Genomic DNA, 7,572 nt, shown 5'->3' with positions numbered 1-7,572 from the left:
CATTCCAGGAAACAGAGTCCAAGTGGATGGCTGTGTACTTAGTCTGGTCACATGATACCAGCCCAAACATCAACCCAAACCAATTCACTGAGCCCCACATGGCTGAGAGGAAGGCACTTGTGCTGGAAGCTTCTGGTTCACCAGTTTGGTTCAGGTTTGTGTGTGTGTGTTCATGTACATTCTTCTTGAGGAATCTGCTTCTGGTTCTTTGGGCACATTGATGATGGATTTCTCCATTTCACCATCTATAACTACTTTCTGCTGCATAGGATGGAACCCTAAGAGGCTCCTGTGCTTGTCCATAGCTGCATGGTTAAGAAACCTATGGTTCAAATTGAGTCTCTGTCGCCTACTAGCTAAATACCCTTGGACAAGTTAGTTAATCTCTCCAAGTTTGGGTTCCATCTATATAATGAGGCTAATCAGAGCACCTGTCTGAGGCAGTCACCCTGGGGACTTTGAGGAATGATGCATAAAAAGGATGCAGCCCAGTGCCTGGCGCGGGGGCGTGTTCAATGGATGTTAGCCATTTTCTAAAGGATGATTAATGCTTTATCATCAATATTTCCTCATCAAAAACTTTTTTAAGAGAAAAACATGCCTGACAAAGCAATCTCCCCATTAAGAATTTGCAGTGGGCTGCAAAAAAGTCAGAATTATCTGAAGGTTGCCTTAGCAAGAACTTATCCAACCAGGTCTTCCTTGCTCATCCCATGCTGGCTTTGGTGGCCACTCCCCCAGGCCACCATCCCAGAGTGAAGCCCTTTGCATTCTCTCTCCACACAGTGGCCATTCACTTACAGTGGTCCATTCTTTGACTGTGAAGGTGTGGCCCAGCTGGAGCCTCCACCAGGGTGCCTGTGGGGACTACGTCCAGTCTACTTGCCACTGCCCTGGTTCTGGTAGAGCAGCTGGACTGAGACTGCCCCACGTTTGCTCCGAGAGGAAAATGTTGTAAGTGATCTTCTACAGGGCATTGACTTTCCTCGGTCTCCTGCAGGAGATTAAGTGATTCTGTCTTCTGGGCTCTGACATCATTTCAAATGTATGAACATTGGCCTGAAGCTTAATAAAATTCAGCCATCGTACATTCTCAACTTTTTCTGGGGCTGCAGTGCCTCTGCTTAACAGAAAACAGTCACGGACCAGATGAAAGTAATTTTTCCACATGGCACCTTCATCTTATTTTCCAGTCTCTGAGTAAAAGACAGCACCTCTCACCTTGCAGCTATCACAGAACACGGGAGTGTGGCCATCTGCACGGTCCTCACAGGAAATGATGCACATGCCCCAAATTCCTCACAGGACAAAGGGGCCTCCCTGCTCCGGCCCCACACCGTACAAACCCAGGAAGTGTCGGACAGCAGCAAGGGCAGAGAGCATCAAAGGTGTTGGTGTCACTAGGGGTTGGACTCCCTCATAGACAAGTTGATGTTGAGCACCTAGCAAGAGTGAGGAAATCCAGCTACTGGCTGGATTTGCAGCTGTGTCTGAGACAACCCCTCCTGAGTCCTACATTTCTTCAGGGATGCACATTAGTCACTGTAATTGGGACTGCAACCCATGCTACAGAGAAGAAGGGTGGGGTGGAGGGGAACACAAAGCATGGGGCCTGGGCAGACTGGAGGTCATTAAAGTCTGGCTTAGGAAGGGAGATTTTGGTTGAAATCTCAAGTGTGATTAAGAGTGAACTTGCTAAAGAAGAATCCAGAGAGGTGTGCAGGCTGAGCTGGAAAAGACGTGGTCCTGGTCAGCAGCAGTGGAAGCATGTTGTATTCTAGGAACTAAACAGGTGCCCGGTGTTGAGGTGCTCAAAGCCAGAACACCTGGGGCCTTGCAGGCTACATTATGATCTTTAATTTTAACCTATAGGGCAAGGGAAGCCACCAAAACAAGTTTAGGCAAAGGGGTGAGAAGATCAGATTTATCTTCGCAAAGATTATTTTGGCTGTATGGAGAATGAAATAGATTCACACAAAAACGGGTACATTCGTGTGCATGCGGCGCTATTCACAACGGCCAGAGGGGAGGGGCCCAAACACCCATCCGCTGACCCATGCAGAAACCAGCGCGGCATGGCCACGTCCACAGTGGAATATCACTCAGACAGGAAAAGGAACGCAGCGCTAACACATGCCACAACGTGGATGCACCTTGACATCATCGTGCCAGTGACAAAAGCCAGACACACAGGACCACATACAACATGCTTCCATTTATGTGAAACGCCCAGAACAGGCAAATCCACAGAGACGGGAGATAGACCGGTGACTGCCAGCGCTCAGCGGCAGGGGCACTGGCGAGTGGTATTAATGGGTACAGCTTTACATTTGGGATGATGAAGACTTCTAGACCGAGACAATGGCAATGGCAATGGTTGTACACACGGTGAGTCCACTTCAGGCGTCACTGAACTCTGCACTTCAACACAGTTCAAATAGTTGCTTTTAGTTACGTGTATTTTACCGCAATAAGAAAACAAGCACAAATGAAAGCAGAGCAATGAGAAGGTTGCTGCGGTGATTCAGGCAAGAGCTGAGCACAGCTTAGCCAACGGCGGCAGGGATTCTTGACCATCCGATTGATGGAGCAGGTGACAGCTTGGCAGGCTGGGTTCTCATCAAGTGGGACTGCAACGTACAATAGCAGGAAGCGCAGGGAGCTGGACAGCCGGCACCAGAAAGTCAGCCACGGGAGGAGGGCAGGCTTCCTGCCAGGACGTCGGCTGAAGCCAGCCCAGAGTGCGACAGGACCGGTGGCGACGGGGGCCTCACCCACAGAAAGGGGCCCCACTGGGCAGCTGCAGAAGACGGTTGCTATGTCAGAATGTGTCCCAGCATGACCAGATCATCTGAGAAGCTCAAAATAAAGATTTTTATGTGAAATTTCCCAATTTTCATAAGTAGCAACTCATTCAAAAGCTTTGAAACACTGTTGGGCCGTATAAAATACATCCTACTAGGATTGCCATTTTGCAACCCCTAGCTTAACACACTCTAAAATTTATAATGTCATTAAACCAGGCCTACCGCCTTCAAGCAGTTTACACTTTAGGCTGGGCATGGTAGCTCATGCCTATAATCCCATCATTTTGGGAGGCTGGGGCAGGAGGATCTCTTGAGGCCAGGAGTTTGAGACTAGCAAGACCCCATCTCTACAAAAAATAAAAAGTTTGCCAAGTGTGGTGGTGTGAACCTGCAGTCCCAGCTACTTGGCAGGCTGAGGAAGGAGGATCCCTTGAGCCCAGCAATTTTTTAGGTTACAGTGAGCAATGATGATGTCACTCACTACACTCCAGCCTGAGCAACAGATTGAGACCTCGTCTCAAAGAAAAAAAAAAAGAAGTGGCAAACAAAGCCGTGTCAGGGATCCGTGTCAGATGAGCGGGTGGAATTCGTGCTGTGTGGGTGCTGAGGGAGGAGAGAGATTCGGAATCAGTGACCCTGGGTGTCTGTGTCTGGGAGCAGAGGCTGAGGATGGCTAGGAAGAATCCCAAATCTGTGTTTTTAGAACATCCTTAGACGATTCTAAAGGGAACTAGTGATTTAGCTCAATGGTTCTCAAACGTGCGTGCGCATCAGAACCTTCCCCGAGGGCAACTCAGACACAGGCCCTGCTCCCAGAGCTCCTGATTCAACCAGCAGGTCTGGGCTATGTCAGTTTGCTCAGGCTGCCGTGACAAAGTCCCACAAACGGAGATGCTTAAACAACAGAACGTTATTTTCTCACAGTTCTGGAGGCTGGAAGTCCACGATGTAGGCGTTGGCAAAGTTGGTTCCTTCCAGGGGTGCTGAGGGAAGGGTCCTCCCCAGGCCTCTCCCCCAGTTCTGCTAGTTTTCTGGCCGTCTTTGGTGGTCCTTCATTTGCAGACACATCACCCCAATCTCTGCCTTCATGTTCACGTGGCGTTCTTCCTGTGTGTGTGTGTGTGTGTGTGTGTGTGTGTGTGTGTGTGTGTTTCTTCAAATTCCCCCTCTTACAAGGACACCAGCCATATTGGATTTGGGGCCCGCTTGCTCCATCGTGACCTCATCTTAATTAGTCACGTGCAGCCACCCGACTCCAAATACAGCCACACTCTGAAGTGCTGAGGGTTTGGACTTCAACATATCAATTTTAGGGGGACACAGTTCAACTCCCAGCACCTACCTCGCCTTGCGTGTAACTCACAGCCCACAAAACCTGATGGAGTCCGGATTGTTGTGTTAGCAAACGATCCGCAGCGCGTGGATTTCTTTCTCCTCACACCATTCAGCTCCTCTAAATACACACTTCTTTGCTGTTGTGCCTTCGCCCCCGGACTCCTGCAAGTCATCTGGCAGTAGAGCCCCGGGCCTCCCAGAAGGACTTCTCAGAGGGGTCACCCGACTGTGCCCACCTCTGGGAAGGCGCCATTCACAGCTCAGGGGTGCTTTGTCCCTCCCAGGACCTGACGCTTCCCAGAGCAACTGCCTTCCCCACGCGGCTACAGAGCTGGAAATCTGCGGTTACCATGGTTAATATTTCTGACTTGATTGGCACCACCAGTAATTGAACGGCAGTCTCTGGAGTGCAACACGCTCTATTCATTAGCTCCTATTGTGTTGGGCCATTGCATCAAACCGCATTATTTTTCTGCTTAGCAAAAAAAAAAGAAGAAGAAGAAGAAGAAGAAAGGAAGAAAGAAAAGGCAGTCATGAATACAACAACGCCGTGTTGCCATATGAGATGTTGCAGTTTTGCTTCGAGGGTGAAATCGTTCTAGACGGAATGTAATGTTGTACCAGCGCTGGCCCCATCAAGAATGGTGAGATGTAAAGTGAGAAATCTTAATTTTGGTGGCACAGTCACACAGAATCAGAGCTCGAAATCAAAACTAGCCGAGTCCCAGTGTTTGTGTCACGAAGGCAACTGCTCGTTTGTTTACCATACTGTCAACATGCACGGAGCCGTCTCCGAGCCGTGTCTCCCGCACAGCTATTTATACCCTCCCCCACTCCCGAGCACTTTGGAAATCTTTTGTGAGCTTGTGGAAGTTTTTATTGAATGAATTAATGAAAAGGGCACGGATTGGTGAAATTCTGGGATTTTTATCTCAGGCTTCTATTTTTCATAATCGTGACAAATGTTTTGTTTGTGTTTAAGCTGGAGATGCTTCGCTTTTCTCCATTGGAATTCCACTTTTCTTCTTGTGTCGTTCCTTTCTCACGGACCTCAGCCACAGTTCCCGGAGATGCACTGATATCAGACTGTGCGTCTACGCAAACAATCACGTCTTCAATAATACAGAAAATGCAAAAATAAGAAAAAGTGGGGTTTTGGGTTTTGTTATATTTTTAACATTCCGCATTTAATTGCAAAACTATTCTGGTTTTATAATTTCTGGCTTAGTTGATGGGAAATTTTAAGACTTCAGAACTCAGCGTAAACATCCTTGACTCCTGGGCCGCATCACTGAATGCTGAGAAAACAGCTCCACTCGATGGACTAACATCACGCAGAACCTCCTTCTCCTCAAAACCAGCCCTTCTCTGTGCATGGGAATAGTAGTATTGGGGCTCCTGTGGAGTCTGTCTTCTTCATATCCTGCCTCAACTTACCCCTCCAGCTGTCCCTTCCCCATGTTTCTTAATGTACCTGTTTGGCGCCTTCCTACAGAACATCCCTCCCCATCCAGACCGTATCAGCTCTCTGCCTACCTCCCTCTTAACTTAGTGTAAAGCTCACTTCCTAAAACAATTCTATTTCATTTCCTAAGAAATTTGGCATATTACCTACCCACTAGAAAGCAGAGTTGAAAAACTCAAAGTCTGATGACCACAACCACCCGTGAAGCTTCATTTTTCAGCACTAGGTTAAGAAATATGAGTCTGGGATCTCCACGGCCGCCCGCATGTCTCCCCACAGGCTTCCCCGCTCCCTGTCACCCCGCTCTGGAATGTTCCTCCAGCTGGAAGCCTGCCTGGCCCTGAAGGCTTGGTTGCACTTGACTTCGCCGTTGCTGCTAAATGCAGCAAACTTAAACTCGCCCAGTCGGCTCCTTGATAACCCAGACATCGAGGTCTTCCCATAGTCCAAGCCCTGACGGCCACATCTCACGTGACTTTGTTTCCCTGGTGAGGCTGATCTCTGAAGCGCTTATTTCCATGTCACAGCCTCACGCCCAGAAGCATCTTTCTGGAGCTAAAAGCCTTCACAGAGGTCATTTTGGCTCCTCCCCTTCACGCATCTAAACTCAGCCACGCTCCAATCCCAGTTAGAGTCCCTGTGCCCTTCCCGAAGGCCTCTCTGCCTTCGTCCCCACACCCGTGTGCCCCGGGTCAGCCCTGCACAGCCCTGCCGTGCCTGGGCCAGGCTTGGTCTGTCTAACTCCTCTGAAAGCTCCTCGCTGGCCGACGGCAGGTGCCGTCCTGCCACGCACCACAGAGCACTACACACATAGCTGGTACGTACTCAGCGAATGCTTTAAAATGCCTTAACATCTGTGTAATGAAGAAAATAGATACGACGTATTCTGCTCTAAAAGTTTCTTCCCAGCACAAAATGAAATTGCCCTTCTCTTTACCTTCCTAGGAGTCACGTTGCATAACATGCACTTCTGAAGTCCAGAGAGGCTTGCGGAGCGTTCCCAGGGCACCGTCTGAGCAGTGCCGGGAAGTGGGTGACCGATTCTCCAGCCCCGGCAGCTGCGTCTGTTGCATCATGTCAGGGTAAAGTTACAGGAGGACACAGGACTCTTCCACGCTTGACCTGTCCCCAGCTCTAGGCCCTATCCCCAGTGGCCTCCATCTCACTCCCCAGACACGACAGACCTAACCCCACCTTGACCCTGACCTCTACGCCCCCTGCCCTGTGCTCTCTTTGTGGAACGCCCTTCATTCACGGGACAAGGCCAGCTCTGCTGTCGCTTCCCTCCTCCACCCAAGTGCAGCATGAGGCATCCTCATCTCCTCTGGGCTCCTACAGCCCTTTGAACTTGGCTTTTGCTTTTCGCTTTGTTTGTTTGCTTTGCGGTTCCCCTTCTCTCTACACTGAGGCTAAGAGTCGTCATTTTGCTTTCCTCCCAGGAATTCCTCTTACGCCACAACCTTTCACCCTCTTGCCCTTGAGTTTCTCAAATACCCGACTTGGATCACCAGTGAAAATCTGCAATCAACACGGGAGCAAGTCGGGGCCATAAACTCACCCCTCGCCCCCCACCCGTCTCTCTGACATAAAAAGCACCATATGCAAAACCGCAGAGCACAAGATCTGGAAAATAGTAGGTGCTTTAAAAAGGTCTAATGGCTTTCCTTCTTTCTCATGTAGGACATGTGAATTCTAACATGATGAATTCCCAAGTATTTTAAATGATAATAAAATACTTCCAGTCCAAGTAGATATTTCAATGAGATCAGTTTTTCTAAGAGTTTAGCATTGGAAAAGGCCTGGAAAATGTTACCGTAAAAACTCTCTGGGCTTTTTTTGTGTATTTTCGGATTAACTCGACTAGAACATGAGCCTCAAATGAGACTAAAGCCACAGGTTTAGTTGCAGTCTTGACTTCTTCCCTCTTCGGCTAAATGCCACTCCCAGCCCGGTGCCTGCCCAGAG

Source organism: Propithecus coquereli, unplaced genomic scaffold (assembly GCF_000956105.1).
Source record: "Propithecus coquereli isolate 6110/MARCELLA unplaced genomic scaffold, Pcoq_1.0 Scaffold145, whole genome shotgun sequence".
Classification (NCBI taxonomy): Eukaryota; Metazoa; Chordata; class Mammalia; order Primates; family Indriidae; genus Propithecus; species Propithecus coquereli.
Note: the sequence above shows the minus strand (reverse complement) of the source record.